General features: G+C 46.3%; 1 long non-coding RNA gene across 2 annotated transcripts; it reads left to right on the forward strand.

Moving 5' to 3' along the window:
• Positions 1–286: 286 nt before the first annotated feature.
• Positions 287–3,033, forward strand: LOC144248268 (uncharacterized). Of its 2 annotated transcripts, none has more exons than XR_013341660.1 (2): positions 287–361; positions 1,836–3,033. It is a non-coding gene; the product is annotated as an uncharacterized LOC144248268 (long non-coding RNA). The 2 variants fall into 2 exon arrangements; XR_013341661.1 differs by having other exon boundaries at positions 304–365.
• Positions 3,034–14,929: the final 11,896 nt, after the last annotated feature.

Consider the following 14,929-nt stretch of genomic DNA (forward strand, 5'->3'; position numbering starts at 1 on the left):
ACAAGTGGCGCACTAACGTTGGGCTTTGCACTGGTCTGAGCAAGCCTGCCGCAGCCGTCATGGACAGTGCACTGGCTAGGAGCTTTTCCAGACGCTTTGCAGTGTCACCGTGAGCTGCAGAGCGGAGAGCGGTGTGAATAAATCGCTACGCAGGCTGTCGTCTCCGCGGGGAGAAGCTCTGGGATCACGCTGGTTTTGTGAGGCACTTGCCTCTCCACACAGCCCAGTGGGACTGTTGCCGTGGAGACAGACGCCGATTTCTGTCCGGTGAGGTCACCACGGGTCGGACGGCACCTCTCTACACCCGGGAGACCGCCCGGGGTTCGGGAACCGTTGCTGCAGTGGTGTCTAAAGGACGGCGGTGGGTGAGTCTCGTACTGGGGGGCAGGGGCCCGGCCAGGAGACATCGGCTCCTGTGTGCCCGTGGGGGGACACGCCAGCGCGCAGGCGTGACGGGAGTCTCCGTTGTAGCTTTAGAACTTTGGGTTTGCTGCAGTAATTGGTTGAGATTTGCTGTGAAGCCAGCCATGGGTGTTAGGCTGACTACACAGCAGAAAGAGATTTATAAACAAGTTCGGGAGCCCCTGCTGAGTGCAGGTGTCAAATTTCCTAAGAGCCTTGTAAAAGAGTTTGTCAGATGGTTATCAGTAAGTATTCCGGAGATAACAGAGCAACTAGTGAGAGAAAGACGATTTTGGAAGCGTGTTGGTGCAGTGCTGAGTGAAAGGACAAAGGCAGGAGATCCTTCAGTGAAAGAAGGTTTTATGAGAATGTTTCTGGTCGTTTACGATGTTGTGAAAGAGAGTGCGGACACTCAGGGCGCCCAGGGAGCAGAAAAGCGCCCTGTCGCGTCCCCGGTGCCCCCCCGCACCCCCTGCGGTGAGAAAACTAACTGTGCAGATGTAGATTTAGTTTCTAACCCTTCTCCGCCTCCTGCTTTCGCTCCCGCAGCTGAAAATCCATGCTTTGCACTCCCCATTCCCCCCCCCGTGCAGCCCCCACAAGATGGAGGCGGCCACGCGGTTTTCCCTTCTCTATCCCCGCATTCCCTGCTCCCTGTGCCAGCCCAGAACATGCCCCCAGCCCTCGCATTTCCCCCTCCGCCTGTCCCTGACCCCAACCCCTCCTCCCTTGCGGCGATCCAGCCCACATTCCAGCCCCCGGTCCAGCCCTCAGCTCCTCCTCTCGCAGTTCCATCACCACACCCTGTCCCTGTCCCAGCCCCGCTCCACGCAGCCCAGCCGGCTGCGGCCACTCCCTCACAAGCCGGCCTTCCTCCCTCTCCCTCTCCCGATCTCCCTGGCAACGGCAGCGCCCAGGCTGTCAGCCGGGAAGTGCTCAGAGAGACCGAGCCTGCGTTCTTAGCCCCTGTGATTTATAATGCCAGGGGACAGAACGCCAGATGGGAGCCCCTTTCGTATGATAGTATTAGGGAACTTTGCAAAACGAAGCGTGAGTTTGGGGAAAGAAGTGAATTTTTTAAGAGCATTTTGAAAGCTACTGTATGCTCCAAAACATTTGTCCCCGCTGATTTGAAGCGTCTTTTCAGTTGCTTGCTCCCTCAGTCTGAGTTTAGATTGTGGGAAAGAACGTGGAAAAGACTTGCAGCAGATCTCCTCCCAGAGATTCTGCAAAGTCCAAGCCTTTCCACAGATATAGAGGATGAGGAAATCACTTTAGAACATCTAGTGGGTGAGGGTGATTGGAGCCAAGCTGAAAAGCAAGCAGCAGGCATTCCCAGAGCAGTGTTAGACCTGTCCAGGGATGCAGCAGAACGTGCATTTTTTAATATGCCTTCTAAAGACCCTATTGTCTCATATACCACTTTAAAGCAGTCTGTTTCAGAACCATTCATGGATTTTGTGGATCGAGTGCGAGCCTCTGTGGAAAAAAGGGTGCAAAATCCAGAGCTCCAAGACCAACTTATATTAGAACTGGTCACCACAAATGCAAATGAAGTCTGTCAGTGAGTCATCCTGGCTCTTCCATCATCGCCTCCCCCCACACTCGATCAGCTCATCAAGGAGTGCACCAGGAAAGCTATGCTGATGACAGAGGACTCAGTGATAAAACCACGGGAAAGGGTGGTTGCTTCAGCAGCAGCAACCCCCAGGACTCCTGGGTTCAAAGGGCCTCCTCGACAAGGGGGGAAGGCGGGAGGGGGGAGAATCATTTTCCTTTATACTGGCAGAGCAAATTGTATCTTTTTCAGAGTTAGTTCACTTTGTTGTATGATTTTATCTCTCTTTCAGACTAGCAGAATGTCAATTTCCACATTCCTGCTCATCGTTTGGTTCCAGGGAATGGTCATCTACCCTTCCACGGTGGATGCATGGATTGTTCCACAGCCCAAGAAAAATGTGTGGGTCACGCTAGCCCAAGCCTTGCAACAGGATCATATGTGTTTGTCCACTGCCTCAGCAGAAAATCCGATGTCCACATGTTTAATAGGGGTTCCAAGTAAGGGGGATGAGTTTCCAATTGATCTGGTCCGTTTGCAAAAGCAGGTGAACGAAAATAAAATACCTAAAGGTGCAGGACAAGTTGAAGGACAAGTGCGAAATCCCCTCATTTTGTGGCAAGGGTGGGTTTCACATTTGCCCACTGCTGAGGGGGAGCCCCAGGAATTAGAACTCCTAGGCTCTGCAAAAGCTGAATTTTGCATTCAATTTGATTTTTCCCCAACCAAAGAAGTAAAATTATATGAGCATGTCAAACAGTACAAGGTAGAATTCAGAGCAGGTCAATGGTGCACAGCTGTCTACAAACTGAAATTTGCATCCACCACTGATTTCCGTCCACGCAAGCTGGACAAGGGAATGTTTCTTATCTGTGGGGACAGAGCATACCCAGGAATCCCATCTCGTCTTATTGGAGGTCCATGTACTTTTGGGCATCTGACCCTTGCTTCCCCCAACATGACCCAAATTCCAATTGGGCAAGCAAAAAGTGGGAAAAAAATTACTAAGCGGAGTGCAAGCCAATTTGATGAACATTGTGATGCAGAAATTTATCATTGGGCAAAATCCAAAAGAGTTGCTGTCTCTGTGTTTTTACCATGGGTTGCAGCAGCCAAAGCATTGAGTGAATTAGGCAATCTAGAATGCTGGGTGACCAAGCAGGCAAATTTAACATCAGTGGCCCTGAGTGACCTCCTAGAAGACGAGGAAATAACCAGAAAGGCTACCCTCCAAAATAGGGCAGCTATTGATTTCCTGCTGTTGGCACATGGTCATGGATGTAAAGAATTTGATGGGTTGTGTTGTTTTGATCTGTCATCTAAAGGACAGAGTGTCCACTCATCCATTCAGGAAATGAGAAGCCTCATTGGGAGTGTGAAACAAGAAAATGAGGATTCGTTTAAAAATCTGTTCAAAGACTGGGACCTTTCTGGGTGGGCAGTGTCTCTTTTAAAAGACATCTTTTACTTTCTAGTTGCATTGTTTTTAGTTCTGTTAGCATTTGGAATTCTGAAGCGGATCGTCTCCAAGGTCATCACCTCGAAGCCGAAGGCTTCCGCGCCGGTTTTCATCGCTGCTGCCGCCACGGAAAGCGATTGGTGGGAAGACGACAAGCAGAAAGACACTGCAGTTTAAGAGCCACAGTTTACCTTCTCCCAAGGCATCGTTCATCTTAGTAATTGAAAAGCGGGGAATTGTTGCAGTCATGCTGGCATGGTAGCGTGGAGGAAGGTTTTAGAAAGGCCTTGGGAATGGTAAACTGAGGAAAAGGATACATTCATGTATGCCCCATTGTATTAGAAAGGCCTTGGGAGTGGTAAACTGAGGGAAAAGATACATTTATGTATGCTCCACTGTTTCGGGAAAGTCCCGCTTCAGCATTCCTCTGTAGACCCCCTTCTCCCCACCCCTGAGCAGTTCCCATTGGACCTGGCCCCTGGGGTGGTTCTGATGTGCCTTAGCTGAACACTGTCTCTATTGTTTAAGACCTTATCTCTTAATTTTGCTGTATAAAACTGTATCTGGGCAATAGCCCAGGGCCTTTGGTCACTGCAATGCTTCAGGCAATACAATCTCTCTGGACAAGCATACCATTGGTCTCTCTTGGTCTCTTTATCTCGAATCCTAGCGGCGACTGAGGCAACGCCGCAGCTCGGACCGTGCTAACCCAGACGCTGCCTGGTAAGCCCAGGGCAGTGGGACTGCGGAAAACCCCGGCCCCGGAGGGGACAGCTAGCCGGAGGGTCCCGGGGGGCTGGGGAGGGACGGGGGACAGCGGCGAGTAACCCCCGAGAGCAAAGTGGCGGTCGAAAGAGAAGCAACACTTAATCACAGTGACAGCAGAGCTTCTGCCACGCATTCGAGATTGCGAGACTCACAGACGGAACAATCTTGGCACTTCATCACAGCGACAGCAGAGCTTCTGCCACGCATTCGAGATTGCGAGACTCACACACGGAACAATCTACTAAACTGCAAGTACCTTGTCACTGGGGACACCAAGCACACCCCACATGAGATAGAGGTCCCTCCTGCCATCCTTTCACTCAGTCCTACGACTTTCTATTTCATGGTGCGCTGTGTCCATCCCCCTCTCTTCCTGCCGGAGGGACAGATCATTGCACAGGCCATTCCAGTGCTTCGTCTTTTGTATGATGATCTGGACCTCTCTGTTTTTTACACTGAGACGCTGGGAGAGGAGAAGCCCCTCATATGTTGTGGCCTTAAGAGTGAAGGGGCATTCCATTCTGTGGGAACTCAAAATGTCTCTCAGACATTTTTAGAGGTTCCAGGCCTTGGTCAGAAGCATTCTAGACCCTGGCAGACAGCTGAAAAACAACTGTGATTTTGAGTTTGAGCCATAGAATGAATTACCAACTTTGGAGGTGGAACAAGCAATCACAAAAGGTTAGATAGTATAGTATAAGTAGTTACGAAGTAGAGGGGAAATTTTTTTAGTATTGTACAGGGGGGTTTTAGCACATGTACAGGGGGGTTTTCGCTTTGTACATGGGGGTCAGAAGTTCTAAGATGGAGGAAAGTGGGCTGAACCCATCCTTCTTCCTTCTTCTTCCTTGCCTCCATGTTCTTGGTGATGTTGGCACTCACAGATTGGTTTAGAGTAGAAAAACACTTGGCAACGTAGGTAGTAGGTATTGGGGAATAATTGTAAACATGTTATACGTAATATATCTTATAAAAGATAGCAGCAACCCTGGGCGGGGAGAGAGACGAAGAAGACAGCAGATAGAGAGGATGTCAGGGTGTGTGTGTGCCTCTACCCAGGCCACTGATCAAATAGCTGCAGTCCAAGAACATAATCTGTTAGATAACTAGCAATAAACTGCCTTGAGACCGAACAGCTAAGCCTGCGGAGTTTTTCTTTGGAAGCACGGGTTGGAGGAGGAATTTCACCACCACATGTGGCCCCAAAACAAGGCTGGGGTTCTCACATCTGGCCTCCCTGGGTGGGCCATCAACAAAAAGAAGAAAAAGAAACATCAAACAACCTCCAACCTTCATCGGCAGAAAAAGAAAGAAGAAAAAAAAAAAAAAAAAGAAGAGCAGTACACACTCTCCGCATTTTCAAGAAGAGAGGGAGCGGAAAGCTCAAGATAAGAACTTGACCTTCACCAAGGCATTTCGTCTGGAGGACAGCCAGGGGGAGAGAAACCAGAAGCGCGCCTGGGATTCCTCGCCTGTGACCTGCTGGACGATGGACAGTGCCATCTCCGGACTGACTTCATGCTGACTCAGCTTTTGGTGAGAATGGTTGAAATTAAGAACATGGGGAGGGAAGGAATTTTCTCAAGGACACACCAAAGATATTTTTTAGCCCTATAGGGCGAAACTTCTACCCATCAGGTAGAGACAGCCCAAATGAAATGAAAGCTTTGTTATCATAGGTGCGGTGTAGTCACTCTCACACAGATATATATTTTTTCTTGGGATTGAATTTTTGGCAAAAGATCAATAAATAACTTTATTACTGAGCCACAAAAGGACAAAAAGATAAGACTGCTGCAAAACTTTTGCTTTTAACAAGGACAATATTATAGCCAGCTCTACAGCACGGCACGTCCAGCCGGACAGCTGGGGTTTCTATGGGAGCACAAAGGGGGAAGATCGCCCAGCCAGCAGCTTGGGGCAGATTTCCTCACCACAGATCCAGGGAAAGCAGGACTGCCTTCCATGGACAATCAGGGGATGGTTTGTCATCATGCCCTGTGTGTCCGGGTTCCCACTGTTCCTCAGCTTCCCTCGAACCTCAATCCCTGAGCTCCTCCAATGCAAGTCCCCCAGACAGAGAGATAAGCCAAGCACAGCCGCAGCCCCCGGTGGGGGAATGGACCCAGCGCTGCTCGAGTCCGAACCCGCGGCGGGAGGGGCAGCGGCGGCGTCTCCGGTGGGGGAGGGTGCAGAGGGAGTGCAGAGCAGAGAGGGAAGAGGAGGGGAGAGGAGAAATCTCTCGTGGCTGCTCGGGCTGGGAGTTCAAAACAGCCCGCGGTGCAGGCAAGAGTTGGGGCAGCAGGAACAGCGCAGACACGGGGCAGCAGGGGCGCGGGTGCAGCGGCCAGGCGTCCCGAGCGTCCCGTGACGCGTTCGGTGTCGAGAATCCGTGAAGCCGCAAGAGCGGCCACCCAAGAGGCGGGGGGCAGCTCCCGGACCGCGGCAGCCAGACCCGCTGAGGAAATAGCAGAGGGACAGCGAGAGGCGTCCCTTGCTGCAGCTCAGGCGGCGGGCACGCGCGTGAAGGTCGAGCAAAGCCCGAGAGCCACGGGTGCAGGAATTTCTCGCATCTGGAACGCGTGGGACGGGGCGCAGGCGGGGCGGGGCCGGTGCGCGCTGGTTGTGGGTGCTGGGACAGTCAGGAGAGGGGCAAAGCGAGATGGGAAACATCGGGACCGGAATGGGAACAGGAGGGTGATTGCGTCAGCCCGGGGGGGACGGCAGTGGCTCTGAACCAGGCGCTGCGAGCTGGAGTTAGGCGAAAGCACGGCCGGGACCAGAGCAGGAGCGTCCTCACCCCCGGGGTGACACAGGCAGGGACGGGGCGTGGCCAGGATGACTCAGGGCATGGTCCGTCACGGTTCCCATGGCAACAGCCAGCACAAACCCACAGCCACCCCTGTGAGTTTCAGACGACCAGAACAGAATAGTTATTGCATCAAAAATTAGTTACACATGAATCGGTTGTTAGAAGAAATGTTAGACTGAAAGTTTATCAGGAATTAGTACGGGGTTTGCGAATGTAAATCAATTGTCGGAAGTACATATTGGAGAGCGAAGTGCGCCGAACGGTAGAGCGGGGTCTTTCGCATCTCGAGCGCGGCACAGGCACTGACAGCGTTGGCGGCGGCGGCGGCCGCCAGCCAGCCAAGTGCCCACAGAGTGCGCGGTGACCGCGCGGGGGGGGAATCCCGAGCGCGGGACGCGGCGCGGGGCGCGGCGGCGGCGGGGAGCGGCGGTCGCGCGCTGATGACGTCAGCAGAGCGCCGAATCACGCTGAGCGGGGACAGACACCGGGGCCGGGCGGGACGACCCAGACTGGGACTGGAACGGTGCCGGGTTCAGTCGGGCGTGAGAGGGGACATTCCCGAGCTCACGGCCGTGGCCGGGGCCGGCGCGGCAGGGTGCAGTCGGGGCTGGTGTTCCTTCTCTCGTTCCCATGGCGACACAGACAGAGACGGGTGAATCCAGAATGCACACTACGTTTGCAGAAGTTAAAGCGAACGCAGAAGTGTTTGAGGGACAAATTGCAGGCACGGGTCCAGTGCAGCCGATGCTGGGCGTGAGCGGGGGCTGAGAGCGGGAGAGAGACACAGTCACCCCAATGCGGGCAGAAGCGGGGTGTGACTGTGCCAGAACCGCTCCCCTGCGCACCGCTCGGGCTCGTGCAAGCGGGGACTGGGCAGAACCAAGGCAGGGATTTCCTCGGTTGCTGCCTCTCCACAGCAGAGCTGCGGTGTGACATGCTGAGGCTTTTTCCACTGCAGTGCACATCAAAACATTAACAACAAATACACGGCACAGCCCAGAAACCACAGCAGTCAAAGTAAATAACTTTTTGCAATCACATCTATTACACCAAATGTCCCACAGCAATGATGAGATGGAATTCCAACATTCACCCAAAAAATAAGATACAGCTAAGTCGCCACTTGAAATTATAAGGACCTTCTTCAAACTTCTCCAATGTTTCTAAATGCTAACCCCAGATTTTTTAGTTAGGTGACAGAATTGATCAGCACATGCACCCATCCGGTGTGGTGAAGTGATATTGTTTATAGAACATAATGTGAAAAAGAGATAGTATAATGAGAATTGAGATAGAGAATTGAATAGCATGAAACTTTAGTAATTTATTATGTTAAGATTTAAGTTAAGTTGTATTTTAGCATTTTATTAATAATAGAATTGAATTTTATATATAGTTTAATTTAAGTTTAAGTTTAAGTATTGTTTAATTAGAGTATATCACTTTAAGTTTATCTTAGTTTGGGCCCTGAAAAAGTTAAGTTTATAAGCATTTAATTGATAATGAATTTATATATTGTTAATTTGATATATATATAGGTTTCATAAAATTAATATAATTTAGGGGTTTTTTACCAATATTTTATATGTTAAGTTTAAGTAGTGTTTAATTCAAAAAATTATTTTAAGTTTTTCAAAGGTTAAGTTTGTTCAATTAACAAAGTTTAGTTATTCTTCTTTAAGAATAATAAGGTTTTGACTGAAAGAGTTTATGAGATGATAATGAATATTGAGTTAAAGGGAAAACAGTCTATCGGATTTTTGGTTTTATTTTAGTCTTTTCTGTTTTATTGTAAGTTTATCAGTGTATAAGAGTCTTGAAGAAATTTATTCTGAGTTTTTCTGAGATCGATTTCATTGTTTAATGATCACTTGTTTATTTTGTTATTTCTTTGTGTAATGATACAAAGAGTGTTTGTTTCCAAATTCTTTCTTTTGCGTTTAACTATTTAAGTATTTTATAAATGTTATTGTTAAGAAATTTTATCATGTTATCAGGTGAAGCTCTGTGCTTTGTTCTTTCATAGCGAATTTTCGTATGTTTTATTGTTGTTTCTGTAATCTCATCCAGGTTACATGTCATTCCGAAGTTTCATTTTGGACTTTAACTATGTTGTGCATTTTTCTAGGTGAACTCTCTGGTTTGTTTTTATATTTCTTGTGAGTGGAATCATTGCATTTCTATTTTTTAACACTCTTGAATGTTTTTCAGAAAATCTCAGAGACAAATGCCTGAAGCATTCTGACAATGTTTTATCAATGTTTATCTTATGGTTTCTTTCAATTGAAAACACATCTGTTTCCTTCAAAGGAGTTTCAAGAAGAATGAATCCTCGTGTCATTTGATCAATTTATCAGTTTGAACTTTGAGTGTTTATTTTATATGAAAATGTTATAATAAGTTATGTTTTAGGTATCATATATGTAATGTTAGTATAAGCTTTGTTTAAGATAGTATGATAAAGAGCATCACTCCAATTTAAAGTTTGGGTTTTGGCCAGGCCCTGATTTTAACTTGGATGGATGAGTTTGCCAGCAAAATTCAGAGGTTTTTGCACAAAAATGAATGTTGTATAGATCATTTTGATCCATCAATTCGATCCTACAAATTTGACAGCTGACACAGCTTTGGAGTGAGACTTGTCAGCCCTGCCCGGGAAGGGAATGCCAATTCTCACTGAAACAAGTGTTTCAGCTGTTTGCAGACTCTGAACCACTGGCACAATGTTTCTGATAATTATGCTTTGTTCAATTTCATATATGTTATTTAGAATCTTTCTTTTGAACTCTTTTGAATTGTTATTGATTTTGATAGGTTTTCTGCATTTTATTATTACGATATTTTGTCTTGTTCTATATTATGTTTTATATTTTAACCTTCTTGTTTCAAAAGAGAAGAGAAAGAGAGAAAAAAGAAAAAAGTGTAAAGAGAGAAAAGAAGAGAAGTGAAGAAGTGCCTGAAATAAGGCTGGAATAAGTAATGAAAATTTTGTATATTTTAATCTTTTGAGATTGTTCTTTTGTAGATTTGATTTCACTGATTGTCGAGGAAAATATGAGGAGAGTGCCAGACACTGGACGGATCAAATTGAAAAAATCAGTCAAGTTAATAACTTTGAGCAAGGATCGTGGTAATGTTTTCATGAAGTTTAAAATAGATCTTTGTTTTTATCTTACAGGCCCTCAAAAGGTGTTCTTATAGATATAGAGATAATGGCTCAGATCATTGTTAAGGCAAACACCAGATTGCTGACAATGTCAGGCAGAGATTTCCTAATCATTCATTTACATTTAAAGAAAGAAAAAATATTTTTGAGTGGACAATCCAAAGTCACAAGATTTTCAATCACGTTGTTAGAATACCCAGAAGTTTGCACAGTTCATTTTTTAGCTCACAATACGTTAAATGCAAAAATAAGTTTTAGAGAAAAATCAAAAATAAGTTAAGAATTAATAGAAAGATGACAGTGTTTACTGATAGTTCAAGGAAAACTCACAAATCACATGGAAAATTCCAAAAATAGAGAAATGGGAATCAGATGTAAAAAATGGTAAAAGACTCACCACAAATTGTAAAATTAGTAGTAATAGTCAGGGTTTTTCAGTTATTTCAGAAGCCATCAATCTGATCACAGATTCAGTGTATATTGCAAATGTGGCCAAACAATTAGAGGAATCACTTTTAAAACATATGGACAATGAAGTTTTATATTCGTATCTATTATGTATGAAAATAATCCTAAAAGACAGAGAACATAAATATTTTGTTATGCACATCAGAATGCATTCTTCATTTCTGAGGTTTTTAGTAAAAGTAAATGTTCATGTAGACAGATTCACAGTGTCCATCTCACAAACACTGCCAGACATTTTTGAGCAAGAAAAATTGAGCCATGCATTTTTTCACAAAAGTATACAAACATTGATGGAATCCTTTCGCTTTCTAAAGGTCAGGCAAAGGAAATCATCAACGCTTGTCAGAGTGTCAGTTTGTACAGCGTCCTGTATTTACAGGAGTGACCAATTTGAGAGTTTTGAAAAAGTCTTCAGCTGTGGCAAACTGATGTCACAAAATATGCATCTTTTGAGAAGCTTGAAAACATTTGTGTTTCAGTTCACACATTTTCAGGAGCAATTTTTGGATCATGACATACAGGAGAAACCACAGAATATATCATACCTTGAAATCCATTTGGATAAACAGAAAAGGAGGAGACAGGAGCAACATCTCACATGCAGTTGAACAAAATTTTGTATGTGAATTGTCAGACATTTTACAAACAGTGCACGAGCAGTGCTAGGGGAAAATTCTTCAGTTTTGGTCAAAAACCCAGAGTCAGGACAAATTGAAAGTTCATTTACATTAATAACTTGGGGCAAGGGTTTTGTTTGTATTTCTATAGAACGAGGATCGAAGTGGGTGTCGGCAAGGCACGTGAAACCTCATCGGGTGCAGATGCCAGTGAACATGGACCAGAGAAGCAGAGAAGCAAGCACGCAGACAAAGATGGACAGCAACGCTGCAGACGTCTCGTCAGACAACGATTGGGAACTCAGAGACTTGGGGTTTTTCTGGGGAATCAAGTGTTGTTTGGATGTTGCTGCATTGCGGGGTTTCTCACAGAGGTTGGGGACATGGACATGGGGTTCAGACAGATAGTGTTCATGTGCTTCATTCCTTTGCTTGTTGCCTTGGGCAATGGGACAGGCTTTCCCATGAGACAACCAAAGGAAAAGGTGTGGGAGACTTTGGCAAAGGCAGCGGGTCTGGACAGCATTTGCCTGACCCATTCACAACTGGGGAAACAATTTTTGACATGCTTGGTAGGTGTGCCAGTGAAGGAATGTCCAATTCCAGGGGACACCCCTCCAAAAAGGTTCTGAAGTCCTTTTCGGATCCTATGGAGGGATGGCGTGTCTGGACACAGTTCCTTCCTGTGGCTCACTTTGAACCTCCAGAGTTGGAAAATTTTTGGATCGACAAAAATGGGATTTGGTACCGAATTCAATCCATTGAGAGTGGCAAAGATAGATAATCAGATAGTAGATATCATTCCAAATCAGTTCTTTCATAGAAATGCCTGGTGCAATCACACCAAAGTGATGAGCAAACTATCCCTTCAACACCCAGCCACTTTACCGAAGGGAATGTTTTTTCATTTGCGGGGACAGAATTTGGCCTGCTATCCCTGCAAAAGTCAAAAGCAGTCCATGCAGCATTGAGGAGCTCTCATTGATAACACCTGATTTGAGAACTTTAAAGGAGCAGACACACAGGAAAGAGAAAAGGTCCTTTGAACAATATAGCCAAATTGTGATAATGATGTCTGTATTTGGGACAAGGCTCGGAGAATTGCAGTTGCAATTTTCTCACCCCAAAAGCAGCGTTGGGGGTGACCTTGACACAATTGGACCACATAGCATGCTGGATTGAGTAAACATAATCGTGCCATTTCATCTGCACTGAGTGACATGTTAACAGATATCAGCAGTGCAAGACAAGCGGTGCTTCAGAACAAGGCAGCAGTTGGTTATTTGCTGCTGTCACATGGGCACATATGTGAAAAATTTGAGGGGACATGCTGCATGAACTTGCTTGATCATTCAAAATCTATTCATGAAAATATGAAACAAATGCAAAGTAGTATCAGCAAATTGAGAAAAAAGAAACTTACAAGATTCTGGTGAAATGATTTCATTGGCTTTTTTAATCTTTCACCACTTTTTAAAATAGTGTTATATATTCTTATAGCATTTGTAGTTCTACTTGTTCTGCCATGCATTTTCATGTGCATTCAAAGAGCCTTGAACAACATGGCAAAGCAGGTGTTTTTGGTTCAAACAGGGAGGGGAGATGTGGGAACTCAAAATGTCTCTCAGACATTTTTAGAGGTTCCAGGCCTTGGTCAGAAGCATTCTAGACCCTGGCAGACAGCTGAAAAACAACTGTGATTTTGAGTTTGAGCCATAGAATGAATTACCAACTTTGGAGGTGGAACAAGCAATCACAAAAGGTTAGATAGTATAGTATAAGTAGTTACGAAGTAGAGGGGAAATTTTTTTAGTATTGTACAGGGGGGTTTTAGCACATGTACAGGGGGGTTTTCGCTTTGTACATGGGGGTCAGAAGTTCTAAGATGGAGGAAAGTGGGCTGAACCCATCCTTCTTCCTTCTTCTTCCTTGCCTCCATGTTCTTGGTGATGTTGGCACTCACAGATTGGTTTAGAGTAGAAAAACACTTGGCAACGTAGGTAGTAGGTATTGGGGAATAATTGTAAACATGTTATACGTAATATATCTTATAAAAGATAGCAGCAACCCTGGGCGGGGAGAGAGACGAAGAAGACAGCAGATAGAGAGGATGTCAGGGTGTGTGTGTGCCTCTATCCAGGCCACTGATCAAATAGCTGCAGTCCAAGAACATAATCTGTTAGATAACTAGCAATAAACTGCCTTGAGACCGAACAGCTAAGCCTGCGGAGTTTTTCTTTGGAAGCACGGGTTGGAGGAGGAATTTCACCACCACATGTGGCCCCAAAACAAGGCTGGGGTTCTCACACCATTCAACTTCAGGGGATGCTGGACACAGGGGCAGACGTGACGGTCATTCCCCCACACAAATGGCCGCCACAGTGGGAGCTGCAAAGTATAGGCAGCACAGTTTTAGGTGTAGGGGGTCCACAAGTGGCACAACAATCTAAGGGCATAGTCCAAATTACGGGGCCAAATGGGCAATTAGCATCTCTATGCCCATTCATTTTAAATTCGAAATTCACTCTCTGGGGAAGAGATGCCATGTCCCAGTGGGGGGCCAAATTGGAACTGCTGGCCCCTCAGGATTTTTAGGTGTGGCCACTGAAGTGCACCCTACCCAAATACTCAATTGGCTCACTGATATGCCTGTCTGGGTAGAGCAGTGGCCACTAAGCAAGGAAAAATTAAGAGTGCTTATTCAGATTGTGAAGGAGCAACTGGCCAAAGGCCATATAGTAGAAACCAACAGCCCTTGGAATTCTCCAGTTTTTGTTATTAAGAAGCTGGGGAAGGACAAGTGGCGTCTCCTCCATGATCTGAGAAAGATTAATAATGTCATCGAGGACATGGGGTCTCTCTAAGCAGGGATGCCTTCCCCATCTATGCTGCCCCAAAATTGGAAATTGGTGGTAATTGACATCAAGGATTGTTTCTAATGTGCCGCGCTTTGCCTTCTCTGTGCCCTCCATCAACAGAGAGGGTCCAATGAAGCGCCACCACTGTGGATGAAGAACGAGTTCTCCCACAGTGGATGAAGAACAGTCTCCCCATCTGTCAGTGGTATATCGCCAGAGTTCTGTCCCCAGCACTGTCCATCTGCGCGCCAAGTGGGAGAACTGCATCTTATACCATGGTATGGACGACGTCCTTGTTTGTGCCCACAGTGACAACGTATTTGCAGAGGCATTGGAGGACACTATCACAGCCTTGTCGGCAGCCAGATTTGAGTTACAAGAAGAAAAGGTGCAACAGCTGCAGCCTTGTGTAGGATATGGGAAGGGAAATGAGGAGATTGAGATGCCATGGGAGGAGACCATTGTATGAGAAACTACACCCCTTTTTCTGTCCATCAAGTTACTGTTCAGTCCCATGTTCTAGAAAGTTCATTGTTCTGTGTTTGTTCATTGGCCCCTGTACCTTGCTAACCTGTACCTTGTCCTTCCATTGGTTGTTCCCTGATCACCCCATCCCTGCTCCTCCCCTTGTCCCTTCCCTGGTTGGTTCCCTTCAACAGTTACCCCTCCTACCCTGTCCCGGTTATATACACTAGGCCCTCCCTCACTTGGGGCCAGCTTTCTTTGCTGCCTCTGACCCCTTCAGCCTGTTTTCTTGCTCCTCAATAAACAGAGCTGGAATTTCAAGCAGCCAGCCTCTCTTGGTTCACTGGCGAGCCTTC

The sequence above is a fragment of the Lonchura striata genome, chromosome Z (genome assembly GCF_046129695.1).
Source record: "Lonchura striata isolate bLonStr1 chromosome Z, bLonStr1.mat, whole genome shotgun sequence".
Classification (NCBI taxonomy): domain Eukaryota; kingdom Metazoa; phylum Chordata; class Aves; order Passeriformes; family Estrildidae; genus Lonchura; species Lonchura striata.